Raw genomic sequence first — 18,114 nt, 5'->3', positions numbered from 1 at the left:
CAGCACCTGGCGGATCATAGCTGAATGTTTGACCAAACTGAAAGGCACTGTGAGTGAGGGGCGATGCACCCATCAGTAATGGAATGGGTATTAAAAACTTGGGCTCTGTGCATATGGTTAAATTAACAAACTTTGTTCGGATCAGAGAGGCTTGACAATCATGAAATAAGTTTATTGAAAGCTGGAGTATTTCTTTATTATAATGCATTGGAACATGAAGGTTTCAGATTTGATAACACCATATGTAAATCTGGGTGCAGTTTCTAAAAGTTGTGCACAACCATAGTTTAAAGTTATTTAGGAATGAATTAAGGTAACTTCTGGTTTTCCACTTGTTAGCTTTTTTTCATTTTCAGATTTGTGATTTGATAGCAGATTCTTCTAAGTTTAAATAGGATAAATGCATAATAGCAGTGGAATGAAAGCAGAAGCAGCGCTGATGTTCAATCTGCGATGGCTCATTCACATGTAAAATTCAACACTCAAAACTGCACTCGTCAACTGAGTGCACAAACTGGCTATTTTGCTACTCCCCACCCCCCATATTAATGCAGTCTGCCTAAATAAAATCCACCCATATACTCAGCTTTTGTTCCACGTGCCAAAAAGGAGCTCAGGAGGAGATATTTTGATTGGGAAGACGGCATGCAGACAAAGGATTTAACTAACCACATTTATCCATACAATGCAGCCCTGATCACAAATAAATATCAGTGACTGTATTTACTTTTTAAATAATAATAAAAATCCTCACATGTGAGATCAAATCATGGATCTCCCACTATCTCATTTTGTCCTGCGGAAACTCATTTTGAAATCTTCTTCAAAATCTTTTAATGCATAAAGGTGCCAACGCTGTCAGGAAAATTTCCTGCCTTCGGCAACAACGACTGAAGTCCTTCCCTTTTATATGAAAGTAAAGAATTAAATTAAATTAAAATGTGCAGAACCCGTGATCACAAATAAGTACTTTTTTTTTACATTCTGTTGAACCTCTAAGCATGTGTTTTCCATATATGGGCCTCTCTCCTACTATTCTGCTTCCAGGATATTAGGGACAGAAGTGAACTCTACCATCCAGAGTGTCTGCCTTGGGGCATATTTGCACATACCTTGCAAATTGCTGGACCAAATATTTCTAAACCTAGCCCAGCCCTAAGGCTGGATGAGCTGGTTCCCCCGGACTGCGGAATGAATGTTATGCTGCAGCTAATTTAGACCTTCCTATTTATTTAGCAAATTTGTACCCTCTTTAATCAAAATGGTCTCCAAGAGGTGTGTACAAATAAAATTACAGGTTTAGCCACACTTGTGGCTAAATTTCACAAAACAGTTAAAAGCAAAGATGCATAAAACCATCATATTTTTTTAAAAAAATAAAAATAAAACGATGAAATCAGTAAAACTTTAAAAGCAAATATAGGTAGAGGCAATGACCATTTTAGGTGCATCTGATATGTGCATGACTGCATCATGCAGAACATGGAAGTGACCTGGAAATGTCACAAAAAGGGGTGCAAGGGGTGGGTGGGGTAGGGGCGAAATTGAGTGTTTGCAGGATTTTCCAATGGGGTTTCAAATATACAGAATTTCACATAAATTTGTGGTGCCTTGGAATGTAAGCCCCATGTAAATTGGCAGTCGCCTGTAACTAAATCATGTGTCTGGATACACTTGGCAAAACAGGAGTTTTCAGCAGGTATCTAAAACAACATAGTGAGGATACCTGCTGAATGTCAATAGGCATCAGGCTTCAGGGAATCGCCTTCCTCCCCCCCTTTGGCAGTAGATAAGCAGAACAAAGGAAAAGGAGTCTTCTTACCAGTTAGAAACTTTAATGATCACAATGAGAGAACAAAGAATCCAATTCCTAGGGATGGCGGTGCTCCCAATTAAGGGTTCCACCCACTTCCTCCCTAGTCACCCACGTCACTCCCGCATCTTGTAACCTGATCTCATCACCACTGTGCTTTCTGTGCTGCTACCTTATCAGCTCTTCTTGACCTTGGGTGGAGCGGATGAATGCTTTCCAGAGACAGTGAACCTGTTAACTCCCTCTCTCCCAATGCTGCTTCTCCATGCAGTATTTCCCAGCTTCTGCCTTCTGAACTATGTCCCTCTGCAAACCACTGTTCCAAATCTATACTGTCCTCCTGCTCCTGGGAAGATTCAGGAGCAGGAGGAGAGGGAGGCTCCCACCCTCCCTCTTCAGTACAGGCCTCCTCAGCACGGTCCCTGACATCAGGCAAGGGAGTTCCAGAACACAGGTGCTACCACATGAAAGCAGTTCCCCCTTGCAAATGTGGACATTGTGTGGCAGTTCTGAAGTGCAATTATTCCCCAATCTCCTGCCCCCACTTTCTTTTATCCTCCTTAACTTTCCTGAATGCTGAGGAACTCTAAAAAGGTGTATGTAAACAGGAGAAGTGGACAACACGAACAGACTGGCTATAGACATATTTATCCTGAATGACTGCAGTAAACTGGGGGCCCCTGTGGATCTGTCCACACTGTGTCTGGGTTGTATCCAGTCCTGCCCATAGCTGTCAACCTTTCCTTTTTTTGCGGGAAATTCCCTTATTCCAGCGCCGTTTCCTGCTGTTATCCCGGATTGTTAGATATCCCGTATACTGTCCCAGGGACAGGTGAGGCTGCTGATCCCTTATTTTCAAGGCTGTTGATCCCTTATTTTCAAATCTGAAAGTTGCCAGCTATGGTCCTCCCTGTGTATGAGCAGAATGAACTTCCTCTCATGCAGTGGGACTCCACTTTCCTTTCTTCCCCACAGCAGCCCTCTGCCTGCCCCCAAAATCTGCTCTGAAGGGTTGAGCGACCCTCTGGGGATGATTTCAGGGGCATGGAGGGTGGAGGAGAGAAAGTTGAAGCTGCATTGTGCTGGCAGAAGTCTGCTCATTCAACACTGGATTCTACCTCCTGCCCTCTTCCAACCAGGACGTGAGATGCAAGAGAATTGGCCTTGAGCAGGGACCATCCAAAATCTGAAGCGGGGTCCAAGTAGGGTCTAGGTTTGAGGAGGCCCTGAGTAAAGTGTCCCTAGGTGGGACCTCTCCTCTGTCAATGCGTTCTGGCAGGCTTACTTGTATGTGGTGCCAGCGCTCTGAGAAATTTAAAGGACTCTGCGAGGATTATTTTTTAATTCTTTAAAAAAAGGTAGGACCTTAATTGATGCTAGCTGCTGATGCGGGCCTTATCAATAGCAAGGGGGGCACTCTCGCTTGGAGCCATTGTTGCCAAGGCTAGTCCTGCTCAGAGTACACCCACTAAAATTTCTGGACCTAAGTTTGTCATGTCCATTGATTTCAGTGGGTCTACTTTGAGCAGAAGTACAGCCCATGAGTGTCGGTGTGGTGCAATGGTTAGAATGCTGGACAATGACCTGAGAGAACCAAGCTTTTTGAGTGCCCACTCAGTCATGGTCTGGTTACCATCTCTTGGCCTGATCTACCTTGTTGTTGTGAAGCTAAAATGAGGGAGGAGGAGAATTATTTACACCACCTTCAGCTCCTCAGGGGACGCGCGTGGCGCTGTGGGTTGAACCACAGAGCCTAGGTCTTGCCAATCAGAAGGTTGGCAGTTCGAATCCCCGTGACGGGGTGAGCTCTTGTTGCTCGGTCCCAGCTCCTGCCAACCTAACAGTTCGAAAGCACATCCAAGTGCAAGTAGATAAATAGGTACCGCTCCAGCGGGAAGGTAAACGCCGTTTCCGTGTGCTGCTCTGGTTCGCCAGAAGTGGCTTAATCATGCTGGCCACATGACATGGAAGCTGTATGCTGGCTCCCTCGGCCAATAAAGCAAGATGAGCACCGCAACCCCAGAGTCGTCTGCTATTGGACCTAATGGTCAGGGGTCCCTTTACCTTTACAGCTCCTCAGAGGAAAATGTGATGTATCAAACAAGCAAGCAAGCAAGCAAGCAAGCAAGCAAACAAACAAATGACGTTTAACAGCCTCAGATTGTGCCTTCTGCCCTCTGCATTGGGAACCCCAGAAGGACTGGGGATATAGACGATAAGAAGTCCGTGAACACAAAGAGCCAAGGAAGCAACCACTAGGTAGTGACTCTCCCCAATAACAAGGGAGAGAGAGAGAACTGAAGAGGAGAAGCTTTAGAGAGTAGAGGAATTGAAACAGACGGGTTTAAATTTTTTTAAGTGTTTGTTTGGCCTATAACTGGTGGCAAACCCTTCTTGTGACACTCAGGTGATGGGTGAAGCAATTCAGACTCTTCACCCAAATGTTTGAGCTGTTCCTTCCAGAGCTGAGTCTGACCTCTCATCCTCCAAAAGGTCTTTCATAGTGATGTGGAATCTTCCTTGGCTTCCCAAGTCTTTTCAAACTTCTCCAAGAAAAAGAAAAATGGGTGCACCATGCCCTTCACCTGTTGAGACTCTCCACCACTTTCCCAAGCCAAAAAACAGAACAGAACCCTTACCATTGAAGGGGAGACGCTTAGCAGAGACACGAGAAGCCTTTTCCAGGTTTAATTTGGAGGTAGATGAAACTCAACCATTGAAACACAAATTCACAATTTGATGGCATTCCCATCTGTGGTGCTTGTGATCCTTGCTTTGGAAAAAATACGATATGATTCAGCACTGTCTAGCAGTGTATTCCCCTCTTCCCCAAAAATGGATATACACAAATTAGGATTATGTTTCTTTCTTTCTTTTAATGGGCAGAGTATCAGCCATGTAATGAGAGAGAAAGCACTTCCCAGCACCATAGGTCTATGCCGGTAGACTTCTGCTTTTAAGCTAAAGCTTCTATCAATAAAAAGGCAAACGTTCAAGCACAAAGTCTCCAACACCGTTTCAAATGAAGCTTGAGGCAAACTGGAAAATCACACATATGTTGACCACTGTGTGTTGACCAGGACGCCAAAGGGCCAACAAAGACTTATGTCTTGCAAAAGTAGCTGCTTACAATGTCAACTTTTAAAGTGGCTCCTTTAATTTTGTCTTATTTTTTATATCTTTTTTTTAAAGACTGATTATCCTTTCAACATCCGGAATATGCCTTTGATGAAAAAGCACATGCAGAATGTTTATAGTCTTGGCGGCAGTTGTTGAAGGTGCGCCACCCTGCTTTTTCTAAAAATAAAGGATGCCTGCGATTTTTCTCCCCGAGGTCCAAGGTCACTGTAAATGTAACAAGGCACGTCCTCCACCCTTGTTATTTAGGCACAAAGAATGCCTGAGGTTGGCTGCTTTGCTTTAAGAGTACACTTCATATGTCATAAATTGTTGTAGGTTCCAGCTTATCTTAGTTTATGAAGTAGCGCAGCAGTTGTTAACTGATATCTGAAGCTGTACAGTCTGGTTACAAATCAAGGCCACATCAGCCCTTTGGAAAACGGGTATCATAGCATGCAAAGAGCCCTCCTGGATCAGACCAAAGATCCATCAAGCCCTGTGTCCTGCTTTGTACAGTGACCAGACATTTGTTTCTGGACTGGGAAGCCCAGAAGCAGAGCTGGCTGTTGTTAAGGCCTTAAAAAAAGCAGAAGAATTTAAAGGGACTTACAGTGGTACCTCGGGTTAAGTACTTAATTCGTTCCGGAGGTCCGTTCTTAACCTGAAACTGCTCTTAACCTGAAGCACCACTTTAGCTAATGGGGCCTCCTGCTGCTGCCACGCCGCCGGAGCACCATTTCTGTTCTCATCCTGAAACAAAGTTCTTAACCTGAAGCACTGTTTCTGGGTTAACAGAGTCTGTAACCTGAAGCGTATGTAGCCTGAAGCGTATGTAACCCGAGGTACCACTGTACTCAAAAAAGTATGTGTTCATAGCAATAGTTCCTGATTGTCCATGAACAATAGTCCAATAGTCCATGAACCCCAGGGGATCTGTGTCACCATTCATGTAACAAAAATGTGATCATGGGCGTAGCCGGGGGGGTACAGAGGGGGGGGGGAATACTGCACCAAATCATCTATGACTCTGAGTGCAGCTGTTTGGAGCCCAATTTCCCCTTGTTTATCAGATTATTCCCATGTTGGGTAAACACTAGTTCTCAGGGGCAAAGAATTGACATTGTGTTGTTTGAGAGTAACGTCACGTGGAGTATACAAAATAACTGGGAATGCAAACAGTGGCAAACACACAGTCAACTCCTGCGTGGACGAGTCCTTACAGTGCACTATAAAATGTTTTAGAATGGATTCATCTCATTCTAGCCAGTTAACAGACAAAATGCCACAACCCTACAATAAATACGCGGGCATAATAGAATCATAGAATTGTAGAAAATAAAATTATAACAACAGAAAATAGCCTTCATCAAGACTGGTCCAAATGAAAGGCTACTTTTTAAATGAGGTTGTGATGGCATGAAGGGGGGAGAAAGGGAAATTATACATTGTGTCACCCTCCCCTCACCACTGTTGAATGAATCCTCACCGCACCTGTAAAGGTAGGGCAGGCATTAAGTTATCTCGTTCATGGATGAGAAAACAGAACTAGAGTAGATTAATGGCATAACCAGGGCCACAGGGAGTATCCGAGTCAGAATTTATATTCACAATTCCCTGAAGCTTCATGTTGTGCAAAAAGAATGAGTTTATACTCCATGCTAGTTCCCCCTCCATAAACAGCAAGGCATTCAAAATTTTGTTGTTTTGCGAGTGCATTGGACCCAACCAACTGGTCAAGGAATTTCTCACACAGTATGAGAGGCCTGCCAAAACCATAGAAGTTATACCAACAACAACTTATTATAATTATTATTATCATTATTTATACCCGCGTATCTGGCTGGGTTTCTCCAGCCTCTCTGGGCAGCTCCCAACAGAATATTAAAACTATGATAAGGCATCAAACATTAAAAAACTTCCCTTCAGATGTCTTCTAAAAGTCAGATAGTTGTTTATTTCCTTGACATCTGGTGGGGAGGGAGCCCTCTGCCTGATTCCCTGTAACCTCACTTCTTGCAGTGAGGGAACCGCCAGAAGGATCTCGGAGCTGGATCTTAGGGTCTGGGCAGAATGATGTGGGTGGCGACGCTCCTTCAGGTATACTGGGCTGAGACCGTTTAGGGCTTTAAAGGTCTGCACCAACACTTTGAATTGTGCTCAGAAATGTACTCTCAATTATCATGATATGTGCACATTTCACAGCAGGTCTTGAACTTTTAACTTGCAGACTTGTGAAGATTAAATTTAGTAACACCAGGATGTGCGGAGAGTGTGGGGGGGGGGACCCCAACCCATTTTCCTTCCTATATCATGCCCTAGCCGAGAAACATGATGAAATTACAAACTATTTGTCTTTAAATGCCCCTCTAAATCTAATCTTAGCAGAAATCTAAACAACTTGGATCTCAGAGAAAGGAATTTAGATGTCCCCCCCTGCAGTCGTCTTCTTCATATGCCTACGTTTCTGCTATTCATGGATTGCAGTGATGTATTAGCTGAAGCTAAAACTCAATAAGGGACTCAAATTAGATTGGAAGAAAGGAGTCAATAGGTACACGGAAGGAAAAAGAGCAACTAAGTGCACACAGTCCAGGGAATGAATTCAATTGGGCTCCCGGAATTGTGTAGTGGTGAAAGCGTGGCCAATTATTCACTGCCCTCAAAAAGAGGATTTGCATCACCACAAAAGAGGACACCAACGTGCATAAAATGTCCATACGGTAATTCCCTTAAAAAAAACAACCAACAACAAGTACCGTATTTTTCGCTCCATTGGACGCACCGGACCATAGGACGCACCGGACCATAGGAGGGGGAGAACAGGGAAAATTTTCCCCCCTTGTTCTTCCCCTCTAAAACAAGGTGCGTTCAAGGTACGCTCACCAGAGCTTGTGGGGCTGGCTGTGGGGGGGAGCGCTGCTTTCCCCCACCGCCAGCCTCAAAGATCCCTGAAGCCTTTGGAGCGCAGCGCCCCGCTGCCCTGCAGAGGTTTGCGCGCAGTCCTCCCCAAGCTAGAGCAGCGAGACGTAGCCCTCCCTCTCGCTGTTCTGGCTTGGTAACAGCCTTGCTAGCTTCTGCAGGACAGCGGGGTGAAGGCACCCCGCTGCCCTGCAGAGGTTTGCGCGCAGCCGTCCCCAAGCTAGAGCAGCAAGACGGAGCGCTCCGCAGTGCTCCGTCTTCCTGTTCTGGCTTTGGGCTTAGCGGTGCAGCCTGCATTCGCTCTATAGGACGCACACACATTTCCCCTTAATTTTTGGAGGGGGAAATGTGCGTCCTATAGAACGAAAAATACGGTATATACCATCACCTCATAAAAGATCACGGAGATCTACGGCAATATGCATGCGGTAAAATGCAGAACGCTGCATGTACAGATGCAAATTTGCAAATCGTTGCTGTAATGTGAATAGAAATACATCTCACCATAGCAGGGAAGACAAAAGGTGGCCCCTGCATGCAGGGGCATACGAAGGGTGTGTGTGTGCCCTGGGTGCTACCCTGGGGGGGTGACAAGATGGCTCGCTGCCTCCCCCCCAGCTGTAGAGTGGCCAAGGGCGTGTGTGGCGTCCGTATGGGCTGCTGTGCATGCGCACCCCACCCCCGGGTGCTGGATCTGCTCAGTCTGCAGACAAGGTTCTTCTAAGTGTGGATGGGCAACTTCAAAGTCTCTGCTCTCCATCCTTGTAGCTTCTTATCTTTAAGCCAGACCTGGATGGGGCAGTCGTCAAACAGAAGACACCTTCCAATGTCTTCTGACAGCCCTTCAAAACAGAGGACTATCCTCTATAAATTCAGACCATGGCAGCTTTGAGCAGTGAGCAAACCAAATCCAGCCAGATTTGGAATCAGGCTCAACAAACTGACCTCTCCCCCAGGAACAGGATGTCATTACGATACGATACGATACGATACTCTTTATTGCCATTGTCCCATACAGAACAGGTAGAGTGCACCCAATTATTCTCTCTGCAGTCTTTACAACCCTGGACAACTGAAATATACTCAGAGTCGCAAAGTGATTTCATGCTCTTTATTCAGCTCATAGTAGTGAGGAGGAATGAATGCAAGTCCCCTCAAAGTATCTGCTTTATATACATTATTTACACAATGGGCTGCACATGATTGGCTAATTCTGGAATTCTACTGTAAGCCAATCAGGTTGTGGATTCACTTATATCTGGAGCATGATTGGGTGGTTCCTGCCAACCAATCATACTGCTGCATTGTTCTAGGACCAATCAGACTGTTGCATTCTGAATCCTATTGTTCTAGGACCAATCAGACTGCTGCAATTTGGATCCTATTGTTCTAGGACCAATCAGACTGCTGCAGTTTGGATCCTATTCAACTCAGTACATAACAACAACACTGTTTTTTCCCTGACCGTGCAGCTCCCAAACCACACACAGAAACCATAAGTTAATACACTCTCTGGATGAAGCTGGGAGTGCAACAGGTTTTGCACAACTCCCTCCCTCAAATCTTGCTTGCCAGCCCTGCATTCCTCCTGCATTTACCCTTATTTAACATATTTCCCCCTCCAAAATACCCTGAGAACTCTAGTCCCCCGCACCCTTAACCAACTACATTTCCCAGGGGACCTTGCTTTCGTTGTTCTGTAACTGTATGTGCCATGCACCCTACCAGAGACAGAAAGGCCTTCCAGCTTTCTTTGGGCAGCGGTGTTGTGTCAGGGCTCCTTGCTAGAAGCCCTCTCGTCTCCCTCCGTGCTGGAATACAGGAAACCCACGAAAATACAAGAGCTTGAGTCTTCTGTGCAGATGTCAGGCACCCTGAAAACTACATAGTCTCAGGGCTTCAGATAAAACGATAGAATCAGAGGTAGAGCAACAAAGGATGCTAAAGCAGAGAGGAGGTTTGCAGGATGATGTACCACAGGTAGTGGCAAGGATTTATATAGCTGGAGTGGAGGCTATCTCTACCCACAGACAAAGGTGTTAATAAATCTTCGGTTCTGCCATAACGTGAAATAAATATTGAGCGTACCAGCAGGTGCACGTTCATTATCCAATTGCCAGAATTTAAACATCTAAGACCAGCTCATTTTCTTCTTAAGGAACTTTTAGGGGCAGGCAGAAAAGTTGCCTGGTTATTATTTTTTGGGCGACATTTTGAATCTTGTGGCCCAAATTATCAAGCTATAAATTGACCTATACTTATTATGTAAATAAGCTACCACTCGCGGTAAATTGTAGGTAGAGCTCTGTATGCGCTATAATCTCTAATTTGCCTCAGCAATGTGAGCCTGATGATATAACTAATTACAGTTCGACTGCTGAAAATAATAAAGCCATATGTACAACTGCTGTGCATATTTCATAAAACGAGGCAGCACTGCTATAAACTGTGAAATTAAGTACAGTTTCACAGAATGAGAGTGGGCAAATGTGCCAGCGCCCTGCAGGGTTTTTTCCTTTCCTCCTTCCTAGAGTTAAGCCATTGCTTCAGTCCAGCTTCCCAGTAAACATTAAGACAACGCTTATAGGATGCTGGGGACGCTGTGGGTCAAACATTTGTTTGTGCAAAAGCAGTAAGCTTTAACCTTTTTGTCAGACCAGAAGCGGGGAGCAGATTGCTCTCGCAAGAGATCTGAACTGATGGCTTGTGGAGAACTCTTGCTACTCCTTCTAGTTTGGCTTTCTCACCTGCTCTTCATCCACCCCTCCCCATGTTTCCCCTCTCTCCTTCTGGGCTCCCTCACTTCCCAGCCCCACAAAATTAGGCTGGGAGTTACGAATTGCCACCCAGATCCTTGGGCACCAAAAAGCTAGGGAAGCACAGATACCTTCCTTCTCCTAGCGGCCCCCTCAGGTGAGTTTGGCTTCTGCTTCAGGAGAAGCCATCTGCCTTGGCTTCAGCCTATCATCCAGCAGTGCAGTGTACCAGCTATAGAGACAAATATGTACACTGGCTAGGTAAAATGAGCACATTTAGGATGAATGTCCTGTTGCGGCAGATGCCTCTGAGTAAGACCCTCCTGTTAATATTGGGGTTGCTATCCACTGAAATCTGAACTAGTAACATGAGCAAAGCACACACACACACACACACACACACACACACACACACACACACTTAAACTCTGAAGGGAAAATATTGGAGGGACATAATACAGTGGTACCTCGGGTTAAGTACTTAATTTGTTCTGGAGGTCCGTTCTTAACCTGAAACTGTTCTTAACCTGAGGTACCACTTTAGCTAATGGGGCCTCCCTCTGACCCCGCGCCGCCGGAGCACGATTTCTGTTCTCATCCTGAAGCAAAGTTCTTAACCTGAGGTACTATTTCTGGGTTAGCAAAGTCTGTAACCTGAAGCGTATGTAACCCGAGGTACCACTGTATTTTAAACCCCACACCAAAAAAAGAAAACGAAATAAACCTCAGAGCAAATCATGCCTGACAGGAGGCATTGGAGGTAGAAATATTCATCCTGCTGCGATTATTAAGTTCCAAACTCTAAAGCAGGCTTCCTTAACCTCGGCCCTCCAGATGATTTTGGCCTACAACTCCTATGATCCCTAGCTAGCAGGACCAGTGGTCAGGGATGATGGGAATTGCAGTCTCAAAACATCTGGAGGGCCGAGGTTGGGGAAGCCTGCTCTAAAGTAATCAGAGAATTAGAAGAAAAACTCATAGCATTATGATCTGAAGCTGCAAAACAGAAACCAAAAAAGCTTCAAGAGAATGGTCCGAAGGCAGAACCAGCAGTGGAGCAAGCCGATCAGGTGTCTGCGGTGGCAACGTGCCCTGCACCTGGAGTGTGTGTGTGCAGCTGCCCGTAGGGCGAGCCGGGGCAGGACGCTCCGTGAGGTCTTCTACAGCTGAGGAGAAGGCGGCGGGTGCCCAAGCCACTGCGTCACTCCCAGGGCCCTTGGCGCTGAGTGCCGCCTGGCATTTTGTCACCCCCCTCAGTGGTGACACCCGGGGCAGACCACACCCACAACTCACCCCTTCCTCCTCCCCTGGGCAGAACTGCATTAAGTGTGAATTGCCCTTGGCGCTACCTGCATGAGAAACTACCTGAGAACTAAGCTTGGTATGCTGGTCAAATGTCAGGTAGAATATTGCCAATTGACCAGCCAATGGACTGCCCATTGTAATCAAATATTGTCAAATATTCCAAGAATGCCACTGTGAATAGGGCAGCTTACTTTGGCTTGTCCTGTCGGTCCGCAGCAGTCAGGGACAAATTTAGCAGAATCTAGAAGTGTCTTCTACTGACTGACTATCTGCTATAGTTGCAGGCATCTCCAAAGAGGGACATAAGGGCTGTGTACACAACACTACTGGCTTAAAACACAAGGAAAGCAGGTGATGAGGCCAAGGTCAGCCTTTTAGGTGGTCATAGTAGTTGTTCCTTAGATTAGATACAGGTACACACATATAAGAAATAGCTATGGTCATTTCTAATATAAGCATTACTAACATAAATGTATCAAATTAAACTATTTTAAAACAAAGGCATGTGATAATTTTTAATTGTTACTAAAATGATTATCAAAAGGAAAAACAACAACATTTATCTATGTACATCTCACTTCATTGCAATTTAAATTAAATTTTAACTCAATGGCCGTAATAAATTTTTATACCTTTGTATTCGTGGGTATAGTGAATGATTCATACAATACTCAACAAAAGGATTTAAATTAATAAAATTATCACTGTCTCTTTTCCATCGTTCTTACACACTGAGTTAATTTAACTATTAAGGCAAACCCTCAGAGTTTGTCTGTCTATTCCTTCGTTGAAGGGTGTATTCTATGATTCCCCCCTTTTGTGGGGCATATAATATCTTTATTACTGTGATCGTATCAGAAGCTAATTATCTGTGCTCCTGACAGACTGAGCAACACATATTGTTTCTCTCTCTCTCTCTCTCTCTCTCTCTCTCTCTCTCTCTCTCACACACACACACACACACACACACACACACACGTGGATCCAGTGGGATCTCATATCCCCAAATCTCTTTTATCAAGTTATTAATTCTAATCCAATACATTTTACTTGTGGGCATTGTTGCTGTATAATAGATGATTATAAGTCTCTTTCCTCCCTCCGCCTTTCAGGCATTCTCATCAGCCCTTTAAGGTGATGATACTAAACCGCTGGAGTTAACAAGGGTCTGGAAACCAAGCCTTATGAGGAATGGTTGAAGGAACTGGGTGTGTTTAGCCTGGGAAGGAGGCAACTGAGAGGCAAGAGGATAGGCATCTTCAAATATCTCGAGGGCTGTTGCATGGAGCAAATTTGTCTTCTCCTGCTCTGGAGGGTAGGATCCGAACCAATGGCTTCAAATTACAAGAAGGGAGATTCCGACTGAACATCCGGAAGAACTTTCTGACAGTAAAAACTGTTTGACAGTGGACCCTTGGGAGGTTGTGGACTCTCCTTTCTTGGGGGCTTTTAAGCAGAGGTTGGATGGTCATCTGCCATGGATGCTTTAGCTGAGATTCCTGCATTGCAGGGGGTTGCGTTAGATGACCCTCAGGTTCCTTTCCAACTCTATGATTCTATGAAATACCTATTTGGTATTGGCATCGAGTGCTGCCCTTTGCCCTCACATGCTTCCCATCACCTAAGGGGAGAGAGCACAAACCTGCTCGCCCATTCCATCCTCCATGACTCAGGGCTGAATGTTCACAGCGAGGAACAGACTCATGGAAGCATGATTTAGAACTTTGATTTTGCAGGATGCTAAATTGCAAAGGATGGGATGCGGGTGGTGTTGTGGGTTAAACCACAGAGCCTAGGACTTGCCGATCAGAAGGTCAGCGGTTTGAATCCCCGCCACGGGATGAGCTCCCGTTGCTCGGTCCCTGCTCCTGCCAACCTAGCAGTTCGAAAACACGTCAAAGTGCAAGTAGATAAATAGGTACCACTCCGGCGGGAAGGTAAACGGCATTTCTGTGCGCTGCTCTGGTTCGCCAGAAGCGGCTTAGTCATGCTGGCCACATGACCCGGAAGCTGTACGCCAGCTCCCTCGGCCAATAAAACGAGATGAGCACCGCAACCCCAGAGTCGGTCGCGACTGAACCTAATGGTCAGGGGTCTCTTTACCTTTTAAATTGCAAAGGAAGCTTCCTAAAGCATGATGGGTAACAGGCAGTGGGTCCAGGCCATTGGGAATGTAAAGGAGGGGACAGGACCAGCAAGTAGCAGCTGGAGGCCTAGTTTTTCACTCAGGCTTTTGGTGGACTCTGGTGCTGGTACTGATGCTATTTTAGTTTGCTGGTGGAAAGATCTGCCTTGTTTTTCCTCCTTGTACGATGCATCTAAATTTGTTTTAATATACACCCCCATCTGGAATTGCATTTGCAATGAGTAAGACACGTTTTAAACAAATACCTAAGTACATGAATGCTCTCCTTCACACAGTGGGAAAGATACAAGGAAGAACATCTGAGTTATTAAATAATACAAGAAGTTCTGTTCTTGCTGACAGGTTTCCTTTTCTGGATACCTTTATCCACAATAGCCTGCGGTCCGACATTCACTGATGGAAAGCTACAGCATCCCTGAACAAAACAACCAATTCTCACACTTGTGGGATATTCCACACTGTGGAGGAATCTCCAGTTCACCTTTGGTTCAACACACATGCATAGTGCCATTATACAGTGGTACAGTGGTACCTCTGTTTACGAACTTCATTTGTTCCAGAAGTCCGTTTTTACACCAAAAACATTCTTAAACTGAGGCTTCCTGCCGCCAGTGCCCTTCCACCGGTCGGCTTCCGTTCATTTTCCAGGGCAAAGTTTGCTAGCCGGAACACCTACTTCCGGTTTTGCGGAGTGCATTGCCCGAATCGTTCGTTAACAGGACTGTTCTTAGACCGAGGTATGACTGTAAAGAAGAAGAAGGAGAAGAAGAAGAAGAAGAAGAAGAAGAGGAGGAGGAGGAGGAGTTTGGATTTGATATCCCGCCTTTCACTCCCTTTAAGGAGTCTCAAAGCGGCTAACATTCTCCTTTCCCTTTCTCCCCCACAACAAACACTCTGTGAGGTGAGTGGGGCTGAGAGACTTCAAAGAAGTGTGACTAGCCCAAGGTCACCCAGCAGCTGCATGTGGAGGAGCGGAGACGCAAACCCGGTCCCCCAGATTACGAGACTACCACTCTTAACCACTACACCACACTGGCTCTCATTGCATTGTCATTAGGTGTCCCTGGATTTAGTTGTAGCTGGTGGAAGGCCGGAGATGCCTACTTGTTTCCTATCCTTTTTTAAAAAAAGAAGAAGCAGCAATAACTGAAAGAATGAGCCTTGTCCCTACAGAAAGCCCATGTCATAGGAGTGCTGTTTTGACAAATGTGAGAGGATTATTCTTTTGCTATTTCTAGTGGGCCTAACCTCTTTATCCTAAAAGGCAGAGGGGTATATGTAGAAGCTGGGGGATCTGCCTTTATCTAAAGAAACTGGGGCAGAATATATTTGTCTTTTCTTAAAAACAAAACAAAAAACCTTTTTTATTTGATTTTACAAATACAAAATTTAAACAAACCAAATACATCTCTGAATCTCACAACTTCCTTCCCTCCGTGGGTCTTATTCTCAGCTTTTATAACTGCATATTATTCCATAATCTATATTTTATATCAATCCATATTATCCATAGTATTTGTTACATCACAAGTGAAATTAAAATCCTGCTAATGTTTCCATCTGCTTGCGGTGGTCTCCTAAACAACTTACAAATTTTTCCTATTCTTAACAGTTTTGGTCTTCTTGGTTCCTGAGTTTTCCAGTCAGCTTTGCCATTTCAGCATAGTACATCAGCTTAACTTGCCATTCCTCCCTGGTGTGGACTTTTCCTTCTCTCCATCTCTGGGCTAGTAGCATCCGAGCAGCTGTTGTCCCATACATAAAAAGTCTTTTTCTGATTTTTCGGAATGTCGATACCTATAATTCCTAATAAAAATGCTTCTGGTTAAAAAAACCAGAATATATTTGTCAGTTCCCCCCACCGACTAAAGCAAATACTGTACTGAAGAAAATTTTGTGAGCAGACTGTATCTAAAACTACAGTGAATTGTTGGTGGTTGCCAAAACGGCTGCCAAGATGGCAAACTAGTGTTGCAGTTCGGGTGGACAGATGGACATTTATTTTTGGCAATATGTTTTGTTTTTTAATTTTAAAAACCCTACCAGAAGCACAATGCTGATCCAAACTGTAAGGTATAATTAGGTTAAAGTGCTTTTTCTGATGCCTTAAGCATCAGAAGTTAACCAGATTTTTGTCCGGTGACTTTATTTTAAACTGAGATTCAGTGACAAAAGCAACTCTGAATAGCCAAAGCCTCTGTGACAGAATTATCGCCGGTTGCACAGGGATGCGTCTAAATTGTGGATTTGTCTCCATAATGAGAAGGCGGCAGGGAGGTGACTTATCACCCTCAGCAATCCTTTTTGGTGTATGGTATGGCTGAACAGGTCTGAGAAATATGGGTCTCTAGCAAGCAGCAACTTGCAAGGGCAGCTGTTTTTGCAGCATAAAAATAATCTAATAGTGAAGGAAGAGAAGGCTGAGCCGGTTGAGAGCAAGAGGAGTGATAGACTTGAGGTTTACAATCTGCTCCTCTTTCAAATAATAAGCAGCATTCTGGGAAGGAAGAAAACCAAAAGAGGCCTGGACAAAGGGGTTAGCCTCTTTTCTTTGGCCTTTGCCCCACCCCCGGCTGGCTGGCCATTGTCCTCTCTGACCGAGGGCAGGTTGAAGGCCGGCCCAAACAGGTGGGAGGCACCTGCCCAGGTGAGCCCTCACTCAGTGCCGCAAACCCCGCCCACCTGTGGGGAAGGGAGGGCGGAAATTATCACTGTGGTATTCTTTGTATACAAAAGGAAAGTATCTGCAAAATGATTAAGTTTTTTTAAGAGATGGGCCCAATTCCCTGGCTCTTTCTACTGACACGGATGTTTTCTGTGATTTTGCTGTTGAAGGACCAAACTAGATGTTGATGTTAAATGTGCGTAGCTCCCCACTTCCTAGATAAAAGTTGCGGCGGGAACCGTGATCAGAGATGAGACGGCGTGAAGGATGAGGGGTTTTAACACTCCTCCCCTGCAGTCACAATGATACACCCTTCGCGCACACATACATGCAAAGATCCAATTAGTCCTGAGACAAAAGCTCCCATTGAGACCCGTGGGAGCTTGCCTCCTGGAGCTAGCAGCATCCGTGGGAAGCAATTTCCATCTTCATGTGGTTACAGCTGATCTGCTCTACTGCAGTTATCGTTATCTGAAGATGTTGCATTGCACCTGTTCATACTGAGTTGAATAGGATCCAAAATGCAGCAGTCTTATTGGTCTTAGAACAATAGGATCCAGAATGCAGCAGTCTGATTGGTCCTAGAACAGTAGGATTCAGAATGCAAGAGTATGATTTATCCTAGAACAATAGGACCCAGAATGCAGCAGTCCCATTGGTCCACAGGAGCCACCCAATCCAGCTCCAGGTGGAAGTGAATCCGCAAACTGATTGGCCTACAGGAGAATCCTGGAATTAGCCAATCACATGGGGCCCACTGTGTAAATAATGTATATAAAGCAGACATTCTGGGCGAACTTCCATTCCTCCTCACCACTATGAGCTGAATAATGGGCATGAAATCCACTCTCGACTCCGAGTATATTTCAGCCCCCCATGCATTGCATGTCACTCCTGTTTTGCGTTTTCCTCTGTGCAAGTCACGAAGCATGTGTGTGCGAGTGCACACACACACACACACACACACACACACACTGCTTTAGCAAGAAGCACTAGCAGCTCAGTGGTCCCTTCACACACACAGTCCCTGTGTAGCACACCCACTTTTGTAGCAACGGCTCAGCAACTGGATAGTGGGACAGGGAAGTGATTTCAAGTCTGCTGGGGGAATAACAAGTAATGGACTGGCAGTCCGCCCAATAAACTGATGTTGGGAGGGAGGGAGGAGGTGTGTCTCAATTATGGGAACTGGTCAGAACTGAAGACATCCTGAGCATGAGTGAGTTGCGCAGTTACCTAAAGGCAATGTGTGCTTTTTGGCGCCAATCACTCTGATATAGAGTTCTGCAAGAGAGCTCAGTCGGAAGAAAATGAGATTCTTAGGCTGGATCTAGACACATTTTGGAAGAGCGATCTGAAGTTTACAGCTTGTTATTCCTTGAAGGAGAAC

The 18,114-nt window shown here is 45.1% G+C and overlaps 1 long non-coding RNA gene across 1 annotated transcript in view; it reads right to left on the bottom strand.

Annotated features, from left to right (window-relative positions):
• Window positions 1–11,138, bottom strand: part of LOC309538991 — a 48,778-nt gene extending 37,640 nt beyond the window's left edge. Inside the window, exon 1 of the long non-coding RNA XR_014222584.1 lies at window positions 11,076–11,138. This is a non-coding gene — a long non-coding RNA (uncharacterized lncRNA). The remainder of the gene's footprint in view (window positions 1–11,075) is intronic.
• Between the last annotated feature and the right edge of the window lie 6,976 nt (window positions 11,139–18,114).

This window comes from Podarcis vaucheri (assembly GCF_965113315.1).
Source record: "Podarcis vaucheri genome assembly, chromosome: 8".
In the NCBI taxonomy this organism is placed as follows: domain Eukaryota; kingdom Metazoa; phylum Chordata; class Lepidosauria; order Squamata; family Lacertidae; genus Podarcis; species Podarcis vaucheri.
This window is presented reverse-complemented; position numbering and strand designations above follow the sequence as displayed.